Raw genomic sequence first — 21,316 nt, forward strand, 5'->3', positions numbered from 1 at the left:
CTGGGGAGGTACACGTGGGTTGCTCTGCGGAGAAAGTGCGCACCAGGTTACCTATTCAATTTGTTTTTCCAGAAGAGAGAGAGAGAGAGAGAGAGAGAGAGAGAGAGAGAGAGAGAGAGAGAGAGAGAGAGAGAGAGAGAGAGAGAGAGAGAGAGAGAGAGAGAGAGAGAGAGAGAGAGAGAGAGAGAGAGAGAGAGAGAGAGAGAGAGAACTATCACTACAAGCTACAGAAACCCAGAGACAGAGACAGACAGAGACCAAATGAGAAGTAGACATAAAACAGCCATTATCAAGACACCTCTCCACCACAAATTGACCTCTCTCTTGGCCACTCTTTACTTTTGTCTATTATGGCAGCGGTGAGTAGCGGGCCTTTTTTTTCTATGCACTTTTTGTTGCCCTTGAGCCGTCTCCTTTGTTGTAAAAATAAATAAATAAATAAAAGCTACAGAAATCCAGAGAGCCAGACACAGAGAAAATGAGACAGCAAAAGGAAGAAGAAATGAAAAGGGAAAACTAAGACAAGGAGAGGAAGAGAGAAATGAAAAAGGAAAAGAATGAAAGGAAAACGGTGAAAAAATAAGACATAAGAACAGAAAGAGAACAAAAAATGAGAACGGAGGAAAATGAAACAGGGATAAGTAGAGAAAGAGAAGGAAAGCAATACTACCAAAGAGACAGACACAGAGAAAATGAGAAGTAGATAAAACAACCATTAGCACTAAAAGCTACAGAAATCCAGAGAGAGACAGAGACAGACAAAGACACAGAGAGACAGACAGAGAGAAAATGAGAAGTAGATAAAACAACCATTAGCACTAAAAGCTACAGAAATCCAGAGAGAGACAGAGACAGACAAAGACACAGAGAGACAGACAGAGAGAAAATGAGAAGCAAATAAAACATCCAGAGAGACAGACACACAGGGAGAGAAAATGAGAGAAAAACAGAGACAAAGAGAGACCCAGACAGAGAGAGAGAAAATGAGAAGCAAATATAACATCCAGAGACACAGACATAGACAGACCCATCAATTAAAAGCCACAACCAGAGATAGAGACAGAGAGACATGCGAACAAAGAAAAAACAGGGTCGCCAACTCACCAATCAGCTCCAGGGACGAGGAGTTCAGGAGACCGTACTCAAGCCTCATAATGATGTCACCGTCCAGGTCCTGCTTGTCCTTCTGCAAACACCACCAACAGCGAGGTAAAAAAAGTCGCCGAGTCAAATCCTCCCACACCACACCACACCCAGCCACACCATACCCAGCCACACCACACACCACACCATACCCAGCCACACCACACACCACACCAAACCCAGCTGCACCACACACCACACCCAGCCGCACGACACACCACACCATACCCAGCCGCACCACACACCACACCACACCATACCCAGCCGCACCACACACCACACCATACCCAGCCCCAACACACACCACACACCATACCCAGCCACACCATACACCATACCCAGCCACACCACACCACACCCAGCCACACCACATTACTCTCCCTTTTCCTTCCTTGGGATTTCCTTCCCTTTCCTTCCCTTCCCTACTGCAGCCTTCCCTTCCTCTTCCTCCCCTTCCTCTCCCTCCCATCCCCTTCCCTACCTTGGTCACTATAACTACTGTAGGCAGACACACTTCAGAAGTGGATCTTCATGTGCCTGGCAATGTCTCTCTTTGTCTTAAAGAGCTTTCCACAAACATCACACTTGAACTTTCTAAGGCCATAGTGCCTGAAGACATGTCGATTGAGTGCCTGCTTCACACTGAACCTCTTCCCGCACTCTTCACACTCATGACTTTTTACACCAGTGTGTGTTAGGGTGTGTGTATCAAGGTGACTCTTCCGGATGAATTTTTTCCCACATTCCTTACATTCATAGTTCTTCACACCAGTGTGTGTAAGGGTGTGTCTATCAAGGGTACTCTTCAGGATGAATTTTTTCCCACATTCCTTACATTCATAGTTCTTCACACCAGTGTGTGTAAGGGTGTGTGTATCAAGGTTACCCTTCAGGATGAATTTTTTCCCACATTCCTTACATTCATAGTTCTTCACACCAGTGTGTGTAAGGGTGTGTCTATCAAGGTTACCCTTCAGGATGAATTTTTTCCCACATTCCTTACATTCAAAGTTCTTCACACCAGTGTGTGTAAGGGTGTGTCTATCAAGGTTACCCTTCAGGGTGAATTTTTTCCCACATTCCTTACATTCATAGTTCTTCACACCAGTGTGTGTAAGGGTGTGTGTATCAAGGGTACTCTTCTGGATGAATTTTTTCCCACATTCCTTACATTCATAGTTTTTCACACCAGTGTGTGTAAGGGTGTGTCTATCAAGGTGACTCTTCAGGATGAATTTTTTCCCACATTCCTTACATTCATAGTTCTTCACACCAGTGTGTGTAAGGGTGTGTGTATCAAGGCTACCCTTCCGGTTGAATTTTTTTCCACATTCCTTACATTCATAGTTCTTCACACCAGTGTGTGTAAGGGTGTGTCTATCAAGGTGACTCTTCTGGATGAATTGTTTCCCACATTCCTTACATTCATAGTTCTTCACACCAGTGTGTGTAAGGGTGTGATATCTGAGGCCATGCCTTGTGGTTAATTCTTTTCCACACTCCAGACACACAAACTTCCTCTCTCCTTTGTTGCTGGAGTTGCCAGCAGCAAGTTGCTTCATCTGGTGACCACTGACCCTCCTGCCCCCTGCAGCAGTCTGCTCCTGCTTGTCCTGGCCACTCATGCTGCTGTCCAGCCCTGCAGGTGAGGCGGCCCCAACCTTTGCGGCGGCTGAGTGTGTTGTTGTTGTCATCGTTCTTTCCTTGTTCTCTTTTCGTGGTCGTGGTCGAGGGTGGACGTGCCCGTGAGAGCTCTGTAAAAGTGAAGGAATTCTCCAATAGTAATATTGCCAGAAGAATGAATCGTTCGAAGAATAATCCGTCTAGTAAGCAGGCGGGCACAAAAACCAAGGATACTGTTGGATCTGGCAAAACAAGCCTTGCGGCTGGGGGCGGGGATGATCAGCTGACAGGGGCAGACGATAGCGACGCAGATAAACAAACAGACACATGCCCAGTCTGTAAGGTTAAGGTTGGTGAGGAAGACAAGGCTCTAGGCTGTGAACTATGTGAAATGTGGCACCACATAAAGTGTGAGGAGGTCACTGAGGCAGTGTATAATTTCCTGAGCAATAATCAAGTAAGTAAGATTCACTGGTATTGTACCAAATGCGATATTGTTGCGGGGAAATTGTTCAAACAAGTAACCAACACATCCAAGAGACAGGATAAAGTAGAAAGACGTATGGATGCCCTGGAAACTAAAACCACTGAGGCCTTAGAGGAGATCAAGAGTGATGTCAAGAATCTGAAGGAGGAAATTAGAGATGATATCAGGTCTCAAGTGAAGGAATGAAGGAAGATTGTTCCAGAGTTTACCAGCGTGAGGGATGAAAGAGTGAAGATGCTGGTTAACTCTTGCATAATGGGTTTGGACAGTATAGGGATGAGCATGAGTAGAAAGTCTTGTGCAGCGGGGCCGCGGGGAGGCATGCAGTTAGCAAGTTCAGAAGAGCAGTCAGCATGAAAATATCGATAGAAGATAGAAAGAGAGCCAACATGGCGGCGGAATTTGAGAGGTAGAAGACTATCAGTATGAGGAGAGATGATGAAACGAAGAGCCTTTGATTCCACTCTGTCAAGGAGAAGCTTACCTACTTCTGCTGCATGAGAAGGTTAAGACTTCCCGGCGGCGGTGGTGGAGGTGTTGTCCTGGCAGTGTTGGGGCTGAGGGTGTCGCTGGCCAGCAGGTCCCCAGCGCTGGCCCGTGGGTGTGGAGCCTTCGTCGTCTTCTTCTTCTGGGGTGTTTTAGGGGGCTGGTTGGGCAGGGCCAGAAGGGATGCTGCTCGGGCCTCGGCGTGTGCTGTTGCTTTCACCTGGCAGACAGTTTAGGGGTGGGCAGGTACCGGTACCAGTACCGGTACTAACGGTACCAGCTAAACGGTACGGTACCGGTACCAGATTGCTCGGTACCGGTACCAGATTGTTCGGATTTATTTATTGGATTTACTGATAATTCTTCATGTCCGATTTTTTTTTAGGTTGCAACTAAATATTGTTATTGTTATTAGACTATGATCGAGTACATCCATAATAACTATACATGCTATTTTTTTATCGAAAAAATAAATATTCACTTCATTCAGAGAGAGAGAGAGAGAGAGAGAGAGAGAGAGAGAGATCACCACTCAGTGAGTGGATATCTCGGTGATGTGGGTACTTGATCATAGTCTAATAACAATAACAATATTTATTAGCAACCTAAAAAAGAAAACGAATCGGACATGAAGAATTAGCCAGTAACCCCAATAAATAAATCAAATGATAAAATAATGGAAACGGGAGCTGTGATGGAAACGGAAAGCATGACAAAATGGTGGGAACTTGGGGGGACGGTCAGCGAGGCAGTGACTCAGCGTTCAGAAGCTGTGCAAAGTGTTTACATATCTCCCTCCCACGGAGTCTCCTGACGGCGACACGGAACCCAAGTAACACGTCCGGCATAACCATGTAGGTATTATGGGAGGAGTCGGCATGACGTCACGAACGTGAAGCCAACGCGCTATTGGTCCGCTGTCTCCCCTCCCCCCTTAGACCCAAAACATCAGTCAGCTGATCTTGTGGACGTGCATACAATGCCTCCGTCTGGGCCACACCAGACTCACCGCACACCTGCACCGCCTGCACCTGGCCCCTACCCTCACTGCCCTTGGTGCAGTACAGTCCCCGAGACCATCGAACACCTGCTGCAGTGTCCACGCTTCCACTCACACCGAGTACTGCTGTGAAGCCAACTGGCCTTCCTAGACGTGACCACCTTTGACCTGCCAACGCTGCTGGCCGCCCTCACGGCAGGAAGCTGTGATTCGCCTCACCTGCGCCTTCCTCAAGAAGACGGGGCAGCTGTCACGCCTGTGAAACCCTCATGCACAGGACGTCACCAGGGCTCATAAGATCAACTAGATCATCGCGGCCCTTAACAGCAACATACAATGCCTGCCTGTTCAGCTTATGGCTGTACCAAAAGGGATCGTAGTGGATCTACATCATTTCACAGGTGAGCTGAGAACTGTATAACCAGATACATATGATAAAAATACTGTAGCAGCTTTAAACAAAGATATGTGTCTGTTTGTAGATAGCCAGGCAGCCTTGCAGGAGCTCTTGTCCTCCTCACCTACTGACTGTGATCTCACTGCCTTACTGCCATCCATGCCCTAGAGCAGTGGTTCTCAACCTTTTTGGCCCGCGACCCCCCAGACAATATTGGTAGAGACTCGTGACCCCCGCCTTCCCCCGAAGTGCTTCTGACACACACACACACACACACACACACACACACACACACACACACACACACACACACACACACACACACAGTACATGCCTATGCCCCGGATCATAACAACATAATAGCAACAAATAAGATAAAAAAAATATTTAAAATACACATTTATTACTTTTTTGGTTTTACATTAACTGAAATGAGAATAAGGTTTTGGAATATGCGAGCTACAGCTAGACATCATGAAATGTTACTATAGAATCACTATAAAAAGAATAAGATTATGAAATTGCATGTTTAATTTTTCTATATTACATATATATATGAATAAGAAAAATACAATCTTTTGAGACAAAATATGCAAAGCAATACGGTATATTTTATAGAATTAATGTTAAATTCGTACAGCCACTAACAACTTTACTAACTGCTTCAAGAGACAAAAATAAGTATGAAATTATAATAATACTTTTGTTGAAAAAAGCTACTGCAGTTAGTATGAATTATGTCTGTGTTTGTAAACCACAATCAAATAAAATTACTGATAACTTTATACCAAAATTTAAATATTCAGCCTTAAAATAATTACAAAATAATTACAGTATTTCCTTAATCTGCTGATATTACAAATCTGCTGAAACCTAAAATCAGCTGATGATGTATAATTCTCATATGAGACAATACACCCACACAAAAATCTGGTAGACTCAGAGATATTTCATACCTCTTTGGTTTGGAAATTAATATATTGGAAATATTTAAGACATTCTGTCAGAGATAATTATTTTCTGGATTTGAAAGAATTGTATGAATTTCTTGCGAAATAATTACTAACGTGGTGTTACAATTAAAGTACAATATTCATGAAAGTTTAAAGACAATGGTCAATATTTAGGCCCTACTATGGGGCTCCACTAGTAGTGATTAGCTAATAATATCCATATTCCACAGTGAAAAATAGTATTTACACAGGCCTAAGTTTATCATGATAACTAACCCCAGTTAGTGAGATACTTGGGCCTGCTTTTTTTAACACAGTAACTCCATCCTGGGTTTGATGCCAGAGATGGCAACTCGGAGATCATCCTCCACCCAGAGTCGTGATCGGTATTTGTTTTTAATATATGTCAGTGCCGAAAAAGTCTTTTCACATAAATAGGTTGATCCAAAAGGAATTAGTACATCCATTGCAGCCTTGGATAATACTGGATATTCATTTGCAACTGAAATCCAGAACTCATCCAGTGTGGTTGAGCCAAACGATGTCTGTAAGGTGCGATCACTGGACAGCTCCAGCAGTTCATCCTCCATGTCGGATGATAAGTGATCCCCTGTAGCAGTGAATGGTTGTGGTATCCAGTCATATCGTTGTGGGGCTGTCTCCTTTGGGAAGTACTTCTTGAAGTGGGCCACAAGACCTCGGAGGTGAGTCGTGATCATTACCTTCACGTTATCGACACTTAGTTCATTCTCCTCCATAAATTCCTCAAGCTCAGGAAACATTTCAACACTGCCCCCATCAACTCGCACAGCCCATCGTTCCAGTTTCCTTGTGAATGCATCAATTTTGTCAGAAAGAACCAAGATGTTTGTGTTTGGGCCTTGTAGTGATAAATTCAGCAGATTAAGTCTTTCGAATATACAAGACAAATATGCTAGATTTGCTAACCAGTCAGGGTCAGTCAGATGGTCAGCAAGTTGGGACTCAGACTCAATCAGGAACAGGCGCACCTCATCTCGCAGCTCGTACAAGCGGTTGAGAACTTTGCCCCGGGACAGCCACCTGACTTCTGTGTGGAACAACAGTGCTTCATGCTCCGAGCCCATCTCATTGCAGAGTGTGGAGAACAGCCTGGCGTTTATGGGACGTGTTTTGATGTAGTTTACTATTTTAATCGCAGTCTGAAGAACACTACTTAACTCTGGATTGAGTGCTTTGCTCGCAAGAGCTTCCCTGTGAATAATACAATGTAAAATTTATGTGAGGTGCCACTTGTAAAACTCTTGCCTTAAGTCCTTTCCTTTTACCCAACATTGCCCCGGCACCGTCTGTGCACACACCAACACACTGGTCCCAACACAAGCCCTCCTCTCGTATTTTGGTGTCCAGCTTTGTGAATATGTCACTACCTGTGCAGGTTCCGTCCAGTACAGTGCAAAAAAGCATGTCTTCTTGAAGTTTTCCAGCAAAACTGTATCTGATGAATACCAGTAGTTGTGCAGAATTTGATATGTCTGTCGACTCATCTAGCTGCAGAGCATACTTGCTTTCCTTAACCCTGTCAATCAGCTGACACTTAATGTCATTTGCAATGTCATTAATACGTCGAGTAATAGTGTCGTTAGACAGCGGGACTGTTTCAAGCTCACGGGCTATTTTATCACCATGCATAATCCGACTCATAGTCACTGCGCCAGGCTTCATGAGGGTTTCCCCAATGGTATGTGGCTGTTTGGACTGTGCAATTAGGTATGCTACCTCATATGATGCCATCTGAGCTTTGGTAGAGATTGTGGTTTGCCGAGTTAACACTTGCTTTTGATCCTGCAGCTCTCCCTCCTTTCGGCGGAAAAATTCTATTGGTTTATCAGCATGAGACAGACACACACAGACATTAACACATCGCCGCGTCGCCCAGCTGAGTGTTGTTGACAGTGTGGCGGCGCAGCGCATCATATCACGTCTTCAAACTGCGCTGCGCATTATTATAATATCTATATTTCTAAGCTTTCATTAAGCTTTCATTGACAATAAGTAAGTAAATAAATCAATAAAATAAACAAATAACTGAAATGATATCTAAGTCACGTAACTGAGAAGACAAGGAAGGTTCTAAGCCTGAAATTTAAACATTCAGATTATTATTTGTTTGAAATTTATGAGCAGAATTATTTTGACAGCCTTAAAACAAAAGTCGACCATAATACTATTTTTTTTATTTTTTTTTAACATCATCTCGCGACCCCCCAAAAGCATCTCGCGACCCCCCGAGGGGTCGCGACCCCTAGGTTGAGAACCACTGCCCTAGAGGACACTGGTGCTACTATCCACTTCACCTGGGTGCCCTCCCATGTGGGCATCCAGCACAATGAGAAGGCAGATGCCTTGCTAGACGAGCCCTTCAGGACAACACAGTGGACCCTGGCATTGAATAGGCAACACGCTTAGTTATGTTAAGAGTAGAATTAAACAATCCATCCACAATACCATTGCTGCCCAACTGACACACTGCTGTGACCATGGGCGTCGATTCCTTTAATTAATTAATTAATTAAAATAGGGGGAGGGGGACAGAAGGGAGGGGGCGAGCGTAGCGAGCCAAACAGCTGAGGATCCGGGGGGCGCTGAGCCCCTCCCCCGGAATATTTTTTAAAAATTTGCTTATTTCCAAGACATTTTGAGGCCACATGCAGTACATTTTATAATTAAGTAATAGCTTTAGTCTGGTGATAAACATGCTCCAAGACCCTTAAAAAAAACATTAAATGTTGACTTCATTATTACACCTTTTTATTTTATCAATATCCTGGTAGGTATTATTATCGCAGAGGTCAGAATAGGATTTGGGGGTTAAAACTAATTTTTTCTGATAGATTTTGATGTGCTGGTTATAAATGTGGCAATTTTTTCCGTTGCAAAAAAAAAAAATTTCTTGCCCCCCACCCCCCCATACTTTAGGTTACGTAGGTGGGTTAGGTTAGGATAGGATAGGTTAGGTTAGGTTAGGTCACTTTAGGTTATTTTTGGTTAGGTTAGGGGGGTGGGGGCATTTTTTCATCGAAAAATTTTTTTTTTTTTGCCTCCCCTCTGTAATATAGGTTAGCTTAGGTTACATTAGGTTAGGTTAAGTTAGGTTAGGTTAGATTAGGTTATTTTAGATTGTTTTAAGTTAGCTGTGGTTAGTTTGGGTTAGGTTAAGAGGGGGGTGGGGGCAAAAAAAAAAAACATGTCCCCCACGTCTCCCCCCCCCCCACAATCGACGCCCATGGCTGTGACGGTGGTAGTACCAGCAGAGTCCACTATGTTAGTGTCTCCCAAAACTGTGACTACATTTATGGGAGACACAGTGAAACTCAGGGTGTGGTAGCAGTGCGCCTTAGACTAGGATATAGGTACTACTGGAAGGTTAGTAACTCTCCTGGTCTCTGTTGCACATGCAGTGTTCCAGGCCAGGGGGCCACACACTGCAACACAACTGTCATGGAGTGCCCTCTCATCAAAAAAAAAAAAAAATATGAATGCTTTGATGCCTTGATGTAAGGACTTCGTAAAGAGAATTAACAGCGGGTGACTGATTTCTTAATTGACTTCTTTAAGGATTCGGGGTGAAATTTTGTCGGGACCAGGAGTTTTGTTTACGTTAATTTTAGTAACTGCTTGAAGTATGTCACGCTCTGTGATATGTATGTTATTTAGATACGTATCATCGTTATGCCTTGCAGTAAATGGTTTTATATCTCCTAGGTCTTCATCAGTAAATACTGAAGCAAAAAAGTCATTTAGAATGTTTGCCAATTTAGAATGTTCGCCATTTCTGTGTCTTCATTAACAATGTTTCTGTCTGTTGTTGCTAGAGGACCAATAGTGGAACCGAGCACTTTTTTGTTTCTGACATATGAATAGTTTAGTGACCAGTGTATGGTGGTCATGTCCTGTACTGCATCCCTGTGCTGTATTGTGATCGTCGTTCATTAGTGTTTCATGTTATTACCAAAATTGCTTATCCAAGTGGTTGTTTTTGCGTTTATTTCCGTCAGGTTCCCTAGAGATGAAGTGTTGCGGAGGAAGTGGATACTGGCCACACGTAGGCTAAATTTTAATCCCTCTAGATCGGCAGTGCTTTGCTCTAGACATTTTGTGGAAGAAGATTTTGACAGGACCACACCAAATTATGTAATGTTGAAGAAAGGAGTAATACCAACTGTCTTTCAAGGTTTTCCATCTCATTTACAAAAAGGTACGAAGACTAGGAAAGCACCTGCCAAACGTGAGGTACTAGTAGAAACAGTAGTTAGACCTGCTGTTGAAGCTAGAGTGGATGCTACTGTAAACACTGATGCTGCAAATAACTGTAGTAATGATGCCACATCCATGGAGGAGGATGAAAACTCCACAAATTCAAAGGAGATTAGTCATCACACTTCAAAGGATACTGCTGCTACTGTACAGGAAAGTATTTATAATCCCCCTCTGGATACTAAACCTCATAGACTTTCAAAATTACCCATGGTGTCTTCAGTCTCTCCTGAGAAAGCTAAATTGAAAAGAAAATTAGCATTAAGCCAAACAAACCTTGTATCAGCTAGAAAAAAATCAACCTGTACAGCAGTCGAAAAGACGTTTATTAAAAAGAAATGCTAAACTACAAAATATTATCAGTGACCTAAAAGACAAAGATTTGCTTAGTACTAATAGTTTGGATATTTTGGAGGATTGTGCTGGGGGAGTAGGAGACCTTCTACAAAGACAAGTGTCAAAAAAATTGAACAAACCTGTACCAGTATCATATTCACCTGAGCTTAGGAGCTTTGCATTAACTCTACACTTTTATTCACCACATGCATACAACTATGTCAGGAAAACATTTGACACTTGTTTACCACATCCAAGGACAATAGAGAAATGGTACCAGACTATACCAGGAGACCCCGGTTTTACTTCAACAGCCTTTAATGTGTTACAGTCTAAATCAGTTGCTGCATCTGCAAATGGCAAACAATTACTTTGTTCCTTGGTGATAGATGAAGTAGCAATACGCCAGCATGTAGAATGGGATGGAAAAAAATATCATGGGTACATAGATATGGGGACTCAGCTGGACAGTGACACCTTACCTATAGCAAAGAATGCCCTTACATTTATGGTGGTAGCTGTTAATGATCACTGGAAACTCCCTGTTGGATACTTCCTTATAGATGGACTAAATGGAACTGAAAGAAGTAATCTAGTATTAAAGTGCTTAGAGAAGCTTGCTGCAGTGGGTATTGATGTTATTTCTTTGACTTTTGATGGTGCGGGATGTAATGTAGCAATGGTAAAGAAGCTTGGGTGCAAACTTGACCCTAATGACTTGAAAACTTTCTTTCTTCATCCTGTAACTGGTAAGCCTATCTATGTGTTCCTGGACCCTTGTCATATGCTGAAGTTAGTGAGAAATACTTTGGCTGAAAAATGCTGTTTGGTTGACAGTGAAAATAAGTATGTAAAATGGGAATATATTGATAAACTGCACAGTTTGCAACAACAAGAGGGACTTCATTTAGGTAATAAACTAAAAATAAACACATAGAATGGATGAAACAGAAAATGAATGTAAAGTTAGCAGCCCAACTTTTAAGTGAATCTGTGGCTTGTTCTCTTGAATTTTGTTTGCATGAAAAATTTAAAGAATTTGAAGGTTGTGAGGCAACAATAAAATTCGTTAGATTTTTTAACAGACTTTTTGACATTCTAAACTCAAGGAATCTTAAAGCATGTGAATGGAAATGCCCAATGAATAACAAAAATCATAAGAAGTATGTTGATTTTCTGAAGGAAGCTAAGACCTATATAATGTCACTGAAGCAGCCAAACACTTACACTTGTCTTCTGGAAAGCAACAGGAAAACAGGATTTCTCGGATTTATTGTTTGTATAGACAGCTTAATAGGTTTGTATGACACCATAGTTTCCTCTCAACAGTATGGAATTACTTTTTATTAACATATAAATTTAGTCAAGATCATCTTGAGCTGTTTTTGCAAAATTACGCAGACTTGGAGGATGTAATAATAACCCAACGGCGAGGCAGTTCAAGTCTGCTTACAAAAAATTACTTGTTCACAATGATGTACAAGATGTACTAGGTGGAAACACTCTGCCACTGCAATCAGTTCCCATTTTAACAGTTTCTAGTAACTGCTCCAGGGATGATAATGTAGATTCAGAACCACCATCTGCTCACTCAATAAATTTATCTATTGCTAGAAGCAAAATACTTGAAGAAAATGCCCAAGATTCTGCTCATTGTGATCATGACTATGTATATGTACCCCACCCAACACATATGTCATTATGCTCACAGAAAATTGTTGCATATATAGCTGGATTTGTAGTATTTAAACTAAAGCAATGTTTAAAGTGTGAAGCCTGTCTAGACGCATTAGAAAGTACCACTTATAATGATATAAATTCTCTAGTTATGCTGAAGAGTAGAGGAGCTCTGATTTTTCCATCAGACGATGTTATTGATGTATGCATGACCTGTGAAAAGGTTTTCAGAATGCATGCAGTATATTTTGTGTCATCAGAGGAAAATCTTTCTAGAGTAACTTATAATGAACTAAAGAGATCTGTTTTAGAAACCTACTTGTACAAGCCTGTATTTGCAACTCTGGTTCATCATATGAAAGACTTTGGGCCACTGGAAAATCATCTGGTATTTTTAATAAAGGCTATTACAGAGAAATACATCCAGGTTAGATGCCATTATGCTGGAAAACATTATACTGATAATCTAATAAAGAGCAAACAGAGTAAAAGTCGTCAAGAATACACAAAACTTATACTGTTCAAAGGAATGTAGAATTTAGATTATACAGTGCTACTCAACTTGGGTGGACGAGACTTAACTGAGAGGTGGGCAGCTGTCTTTGGGGTGTATATATGGGTGGACGAGATCATGTCCACATGTACGTATATATATAAAGGAGAAGTAATAAACTGTATATAACAGGTTGGTATCTCAGGTGAAAGATGCCCTGAAGTTAGATTTTTTTTTTTTTTTTTTGTGTGTGTGTGTGTGTAATCTAAAAACCCAGATTACTGCCAAATAAAATAATTATAAATTTGCATGGTACGGCCTGACCTCTTAAGACATTTCATCTCTCTCTCTCTCTCACTCTCTCTTATACCATCTATCTATGTAAATCTCTCTCTCTCACTCTCTCTCATAGCTAGCTTGTTACCGTCCCCATGGTATAAGAGACGTGCCTTCCTTGTCGCCTGGTTCATTAATCATGACATTGTAGCTGCCATTGTTAAAGACCACCCAAAGTTTGCTGCAAGGTGGTGATCTGGGTAACTGTTATCAGGCATTTGGTCTTTATTTTCATTCCATTTATTTTTTTGTTAACTGAACACAACTTGTATTTTTGTACAATGGAGCTTTTTATATTTTTGTACTAAGCATAGTCAGGGCTTGTCTGCAAAACCAGCCATCCCCTTTGTTGTACTTTACAACAATAAATCTTTCAAATAAAATAAAATCTCTCTCTCTCTCTCTCTCTCTCATATGATATTATACAATAATCTACATGTGTAATTAATATGAATAATATATATACTGTAAATTGTAATTCCTAATGGGAGTGAAATTGCTTTGTCTTACTTATATATTTGTGACATGGGTATATAAATCATATGTATATTTTAAATGTCAGAACCGTGCAAGACTAGTGAGAGAAAATAATCTTTGAGGTGAACCACTTTTACTAGATCACGACTACAGGGTGGACATCAATAAAGGTTGAAGCACTTATCAAGAATATGTGTACCGTCATGTCACTGTACACTTAAAAGGCATCTAATTATTAAATTTTTGTTTTACTATTTGTGCCTTGTCACACAATACACTATAAAAAACAATCTTACTATCATTTCTCCCGGAAAAGCTTGCTGTATAATACATTATTTCTTTGGATATTGTGATTATTTGACATAATTACCGTTGATAATAGATCTACATTAAATATATAGGAAAATATTATGTACTTTTCGTAACTCAAACCATCAATTCTTTTTTTTTATTCGTCTAGTATGCAAAAACAAATGTTAATTCCCTTAGCTCAGCCCAGGAGATCATGGATCCATGCAGGAGATAGCAATGTTTTGGGTCTATCTGCCGATCGTAAGCTCCGCCCGCAGACTCGGTAAGCTCCGCCCACTGGCTTCACTCGTCTGTATGGAGACGGCGCGGGAGGGCGACTCCTTTAAATAATACCTCCATGGGCATAACAATATATTTCGTCCGATGCGGAAATGTACTTTACAAAAAAACTATTGCAACGGTTTTGGGTCCAATTTAGCGCGTTTGAGGAGCAGTTGGCAACACTGCCGGGACAACAACAACACCGTGCACCGCCTTGCCTGGAAGGTCCCCGACCCTCACTGCCCCTGCTGCTGCTGCTGCTGCTGCTGCTGCAGGACCGTCGAGGAGACCATTGGGCACCTCCTGCTGCTGCTGCTGCAAGACCGTCGAGGAGACTATTGGGCACCTCCTGCTGCTGCTGCTGCAGGACCGTCGAGGAGACCATTGGGCACCTCCTGCTGCTGCTGCAGGACCGTCGAGGAGACCATTGGGCACCTCCTGCTGCTGCTGCAGGACCGTCGAGGAGACCATTGGGCACCTCCTGCTGCTGCTGCAGGACCGTCGAGGAGACCATTGGGCACCTCCTGCTGCTGCTGCTGCAGGACCGTCGAGGAGACCATTGGGCACCTCCTGCTGCTGCTGCTGCAGGACCGTCGAGGAGACCATTGGGCACCTCCTGCTGCTGGTGCTGCAGGACCGTCGAGGAGACTATTGGGCACCTCCTGCTGCTGCTGCAGGACCGTCGAGGAGACCATTGAGCACCTCCTGCTGCTGCTGCTGCAGGACCGTCGAGGAGACCATTCGGCACCTGCTGCTGCTGCTGCTGCAGGACCGTCAAGGAGACCATTGAGCACCTCCTGCTGCTGCTGCTGCTGCTGCTGCAGGACCGTCGAGGAGACCATTGGGGAGGCTGCTGCTGCTGCTGCTGCAGGACCGTCAAGGAGACCCATGCTGTCCAGAAGACCACCTATCAACCCGGACTCTAGATTCTAGGATCAAAGATGAGCTCTGGGAGGGCAGCATGAGCCAATGCAAGATGGCGCCACTATAAACACTCGCCTGCGCCAGAACAGGCTGGGCCGACCATCAGGACCTACCGGAAAGAAACCTTGGACCGACCATCAGGATCCACCGGGAAGAAGCCTACCGGCGCAATAGGCTGCAATGTAAAAAAGAAAAAAAAAAAAAAAAAAAAAAAAAAATTGAGCACCTCCTGCTGCTGCTGCTGCAGGACCGTCGAGGAGACCATTTGGCACCTGCTGCTACTGCTGCTGCAGGACCGTCAAGGAGACCATTGAGCACCTCCTGCTGCTGCTGCTGCTGCAGGACCGTCGAGGAGACCATTGGGCACCTGCTGCTGCTGCTGCAGGACTGTCGAGGAGACCATTGAGCACCTCCTGCTGCTGCTGCTGCAGGACCGTCGAGTAGACCATTGAGCACCTGCTGCTGCTGCTGCAGGACTGTCGAGGAGACCATTGAGCACCTCCTGCTGCTGCTGCTGCAGGACCGTCGAGGAGACCATTGAGCACCTCCTGCTGCTGCTGCTGCAGGACTGTCGAGGAGACCATTGAGCACCTCCTGCTGCTGCTGCTGCAGGACTGTCGAGTAGACCATTGAGCACCTCCTGCTGCTGCTGCAGGACCGTCGAGGAGACCATTGAGCACCTCCTGCTGCTGCTGCTGCAGGACTGTCGAGGAGACCATTGAGCACCTCCTGCTGCTGCTGCTGCTGCAGGACCATTGAGGAGACCATTGAACACCTGCTGCTGCTGCTGCAGGACCGTCGAGGAGACCATTGAGCACCTCCTGCTGCTGCTGCTGCAGGACCGTCGAGGAAACCATTGAGCACCTCCTGCTGCTGCTGCTGCAGGACCGTCGAGGAGATCATTGGGCACCTGCTGCTGCTGCTGCTGCAGGACCGTCGAGGAGACCATTGAGCACCTCCTGCTGCTGCTGCTGCAGGACCGTTGAGGAGACCATTGAGCACCTCCTGCTGCTGCTGCTGCTGCAGGACCGTCGAGGAGACCATTGAACACCTGCTGCTGCTGCTGCAGGACTGTCGAGGAGACCATTGAGCACCTCCTGCTGCTGCTGCTGCACTGCCCTGCCTCCACTCCCAGCCACGACACCAACTCCCTCCCTCCCTGGACATGGCGGCCACCTTGGACCAGGCGGCGGCAGGCGTCCACCCCTCACGGCAGGAAGCAGCAGCCACCCGCCCCACCTGTGCCTTCCTCAGGAAGACGGGGCAGCCAGTGAGGCCCTCACAGGATGACACCAGGGCTCATGTGAGCGACTACTGGCTGCTGCCCATAACAACAACAACAACAACAACAACACTGCCTAACAGCCCCCTAGAACACCCCAGAAGAAGAAGAAGAGGCATGAGTACTCCAGACAAGCAGGAGCAGACTGCTGCAGGGGGCAGGAGGGTCAGAGGTAAGCAGATGAAGCAACTTGCTGCTAGCAACTCCAGCAACAAAGGAGAGAGGAAGTTTGTGTGTCTGGAGTGTGGAAAAGAATTCACCTCAAGGGAAGGCCTAAGATATCACACCCTTACACACACTGGTGTGAAGAACTATGAATGTAAGGAATGTGGGAAAAAATTCATCCAGAAGAGTCACCTTGATACACACACCCTTACACACACTGGTGTGAAGAACTATGAATGTATGGAATGTGGGAAAAAATTCATCCAGAAGAGTACCCTTGATACACACCCTTACACACACTGGTGTGAAGAACTATGAATGTAAGGAATGTGGGAAAAAATTCAGCCTGAAGGGTAACCTTGATAGACACACCCTTACACACACTGGTGTGAAGAACTATGAATGTAAGGAATGTGGGAAAAAATTCAGCCTGAAGGGTCACCTTGATAGACACACCCTTACACACACTGGTGTGAAGAACTATGAATGTAAGGAATGTGGGAAAAAATTCATCCTGAAGGGTACCCTTGATACACACACCCTTACACACACTGGTGTGAAGAACTATGAATGTAAGGAATGTGGGAAAAAATTCAGCCTGAAGGGTACCCTTGATACACACACCCTTACACACACTGGTGTGAAGAACTATGAATGTAAGGAATGTGGGAAAAAATTCATCCTGAAGGGTACCCTTGATACACACCCTTACACACACTGGTGTGAAGAACTATGAATGTAAGGAATGTACGAAGAAATTCAGGCATAAGTGTCATCTTGATGAACACACCCTTACACACTCAGGTATGAAGAACTATGAATGTAAGGTATGTGGGAAAAAGTTCAGCCAGAAGGGTACCCTTAATACACACACCCTTACACACACTGGTGTTAAGAACTATGAATGTAAGGAATGTGGGAAAAAAATCATCCGGAAGGGTTACCTTGATGAACACACACACTGGTGTAAAGAGTCATGAGTGTGAAGAGTGCGGGAAGAGGTTCAGCAGGAAGCAGGCACTCAATCAACATGTCTTCAGGCACTATGGCCTTAGAGAGTTCAAGTGTGATGTTTGTGGAAAGCTCTTTAAGACAAAGGCAGACATTGCCAAGCACATGAAGATCCACTTCTGAAGTGTGTCTGCCTACAGTAGTTATAGTGACCAGGGTGTTAGCAGCAGCTGAGCCTGATAGGGAAAGGGAAGTGAAGGAGAGGTAAAAGTGATCTTGTAAGACAAGGAAGAAAGAAGGCTTGCCTGTGAAGTGATAAAAGGAGAGGAGCCACAGCAAGAAGAGGAAGGGAAATACTGATGGCTGACTTTCCACAGCTGTGGCAGCTGCACCTGGGCCTGGAGCCTGGTTGAGTCTCACAGCTACAGTGAATTACTTACTCCTCTGTGAGGTGAGGGGCAAGAGAATGTCACCTAACACTAAAATAGCTGGAACATGTATTTATAAACCATTGCTGCAGCAAAGAATCAATGCCTTTCAGTGGTGTGCTTCACCCAAGAGTACCACTGATGCAAGTGATAATTATGACCATGTTCTCACGTTTACTCAATGTAATCCAAAGGCTTGGATTATGTCGCTGTCATGTCATGTCTGGGTAAAGGTTTCATTAATCTCCTCCTCATCTCATTCCTCCACTACTCATCTCATTCTTCCACCTCTCATCTCATTCTTTCACTATTCATCTCATTCTCCACTTCTGAGGCTCATCTCATTCTTCCACTTCTCATCTCATTTCTCCACTACTCATCACATTCTTTCACTTCTCATCTCATTCTTCCACTACTCATTTAATTCTTCCACTACTCGTCTCATTCTTCCACTTCTCATCTCATTCTTTCACTTCTCATCTCATTCTTCCACTACTCATTTCACTCTTCCACTACTCGTCTCATTCTTCCACTTCTCATCTCATTCTTTCACTACTCATCTCATTCTTCCAATACTCATCTCATTCTTCCAATACTCATTCTTCCACTATTCATTTTATTCTTTCACTATTCATTTCATTCTTCCACTATTCATCTCATTCTTCCACTAGTCATCTCATTCTTCCACTTTTCATCTCATTCTTCCACTACTCATTTCATTCTTCCACTACTCATCTCATTCTTCTACTTCTCATCTCATTCTTCCACTACTCATTTCATTCTTCCACTATTTATTCTTCCACTATTGATTTCATTCTTCCACTACTTATTTTATTCTTCCACTATTCATCTCATTCTTCCACTACTCATCTCATTTTTCCTTTACTCATCTCATTCTTCCATTTCTCATCTCATTCTGTATCTCATTCTCATCTCGTTCTGTATCGTCTCCATCAGTTCTTCTCCCCCGCACAGTTGCTAGCCATATACAGGGGCCTTGTCCACCCTCGTATGGAGTATGCATCTCATGTGTGGGGGGCTCCACTCTAACAGCTCTTCTGGACAGAGTGGAGTCTACCAGCCGTACCATTAACCCTTTCAATATGATGACGCCTACGTAGGCATCATGAAGCCCCAGTAGCATATACGATGACGCCTACGTAGGCGTCATATTTCTATTCTGTTTCTTCTTCTATTGAGTTGTCCCGTACTTTGTGTTGGGGATGGGGAGTGGCGTCAGCACCCCTTGGTTTCCTCCTCTCTCCACGCACACAGCCAGGGGGTCCACATCCACCCGACGTTAACGCTTCTCTGCCCATCGCTACCATCCCGTCAAGCAAGGGGCCGTTGGAAAAGTGCTCGAGCCCCATCGGAGCTATAGGAAATGACTGCCTAGCTCTTTGAGTTGACCAAGGAGGCGTGTTGACACGGCAACACGGCAAGGGTTAAAAATCATGATACAACCCTAAAGTCTTAAACAAAACTTTAAATCATTTATTTAAAAAACTTTTGCAGATTCATATTAGATCAAATACATTTTATTATAATTCCTGGATCATTTATTACTATATTAATGAGAGAAATGCAGAATTGACGCATAAAATATGCGAAGGGGCTCACGAGGATGTACCTATCTTGACCCCTTGCCAGATTCCAACAATTTCGCCCGTCAACACCTTTCCTTCGCTTACGGTGAGGGCCCCTCGAAGATTATGGTATGAGAAATTGGCTGAAGAGCTTCTATAGTCGAGGAGGCTGCCTTCTGGTACGGCTGTAAGGCTCTTTGTCTCATCAGCTCTCCTCCTCTTACTGATAGTCTTCTGCCTCTTAAATTCCATCGCCATGTTGCCTCTCTTTCTATCTTCTATCGATATTTTCACACTGACTGCTCTTCTGAACTTGCTAACTGCATGCCTCCCCTCCTGCGGTCTCGCCTCACACGACTATCTGATCAAGCTCATCCCTATACTGTCCAAACCCCTTATGCAAGAGTTAACCAGCATCTTCACTCTTTCATCCCTCACGCTGGTAAACTCTGGAACAATCTTCCTTCATCTGTATTTCCTCCTGCCTTCGACTTGAACTCTTTCAAGAGGAGGGTATCTGGACACCTCTCCCCAAAATTGATTTCACTATTTGGCAAACCCTATGTACTTTATTCAGGAGCAGTGAGAAGCGTTTTTTTTTTTTTTTTATTGTTTTCTTTTTATTTATGCCCTGAACGGTCTCCTCTGCTGTAAAAAAAAAAAAAACATTCTTCCACTACTTTTTTTCATTCTTCCACTACTCATCTCATTCTTCCACTTCTCATCTCATTCTTCCACTTCTCATCTCGTTCTTCCACTACTCATCTCATTCTTCCACTACTCATCTCATTCTTCCACTACTTATCTCATTCTTCCACTACTCATCTCATTCTTCCACTTCTAATCTCATTCTTCCACTTCTCATCTCATTCTTCCACTGCTCATCTCATTCTTCCATTTCTCATCTCATTCTTCCATTACTCTTCTCATTCTTCCACTTCTCATCTCATTCTTCCACTTCTCATCTCATTCTTCCACTACTCATCTCATTCTTCCACTACTCATCTCAATCTTCCACTTCTCATCTCATTCTTCCACTTCTTATCTCATTCCTCCACTACTCATCTCATTCTTCCACTTTTCATCTCATTCTTCTACTACTCATCTCATTCTTCCACTTCTCATCTCATTCTTCCACTTCTCATCTCATTCTTCCACTTCTCATCCTATTCTTCCACTTCTCATCTCATTCTTCTACTACTCATCTCATTCTTCCACTTCTCATCTCATTCTTCCACTTCTCATCTCATTTGTTCACTACTCATCTCATTCTTCCACTACTCATCTCATTCTTCCACTACTCATCTCATTCTTCCACTTCTCATCTCATTATTCCACTACTCATCTCATTCTTCCACTTCTCATCTCATTCTTCCACTGCTCATCTCATTCTTCCACTACTCATCTCATTCTTCCACTACTCATCTCATTCTTCCACTTCTCATCTCATTCTTCCACTTCTCATCTCATTCTTCCACTACTCATCTCATTCTTCCACTACTCATCTCATTCTTCCACTACTCATCTCATTCTTCCACTTCTCATCTCATTCTTCCACAAATCATCTCATTATTACACTTCTCATCTCATTCTTCTTCCACTACTCATCTCATTCTTCCACTTCTCATCTCATTCTTCCACTACTCATCTCATTCTTCCACTTCTCATCTCATTCTTCCACTACTCATCTCATTCTTCCACTA

General features: G+C 43.6%; 1 long non-coding RNA gene across 1 annotated transcript in view; it reads left to right on the forward strand.

Annotated features, from left to right (window-relative positions):
* The first annotated feature begins 1,974 nt into the window (after positions 1-1,974).
* Positions 1,975-21,316, forward strand: part of LOC126984809 (uncharacterized) — a 38,578-nt gene continuing 19,236 nt past the window's right edge. The window contains exons 1-2 of the long non-coding RNA XR_007737876.1: positions 1,975-2,108; positions 2,193-2,528. This is a non-coding gene — a long non-coding RNA (uncharacterized LOC126984809). The remainder of the gene's footprint in view (positions 2,109-2,192; positions 2,529-21,316) is intronic.

Source organism: Eriocheir sinensis, chromosome 57 (assembly GCF_024679095.1).
Source record: "Eriocheir sinensis breed Jianghai 21 chromosome 57, ASM2467909v1, whole genome shotgun sequence".
NCBI classification, from domain to species: Eukaryota; Metazoa; Arthropoda; class Malacostraca; order Decapoda; family Varunidae; genus Eriocheir; species Eriocheir sinensis.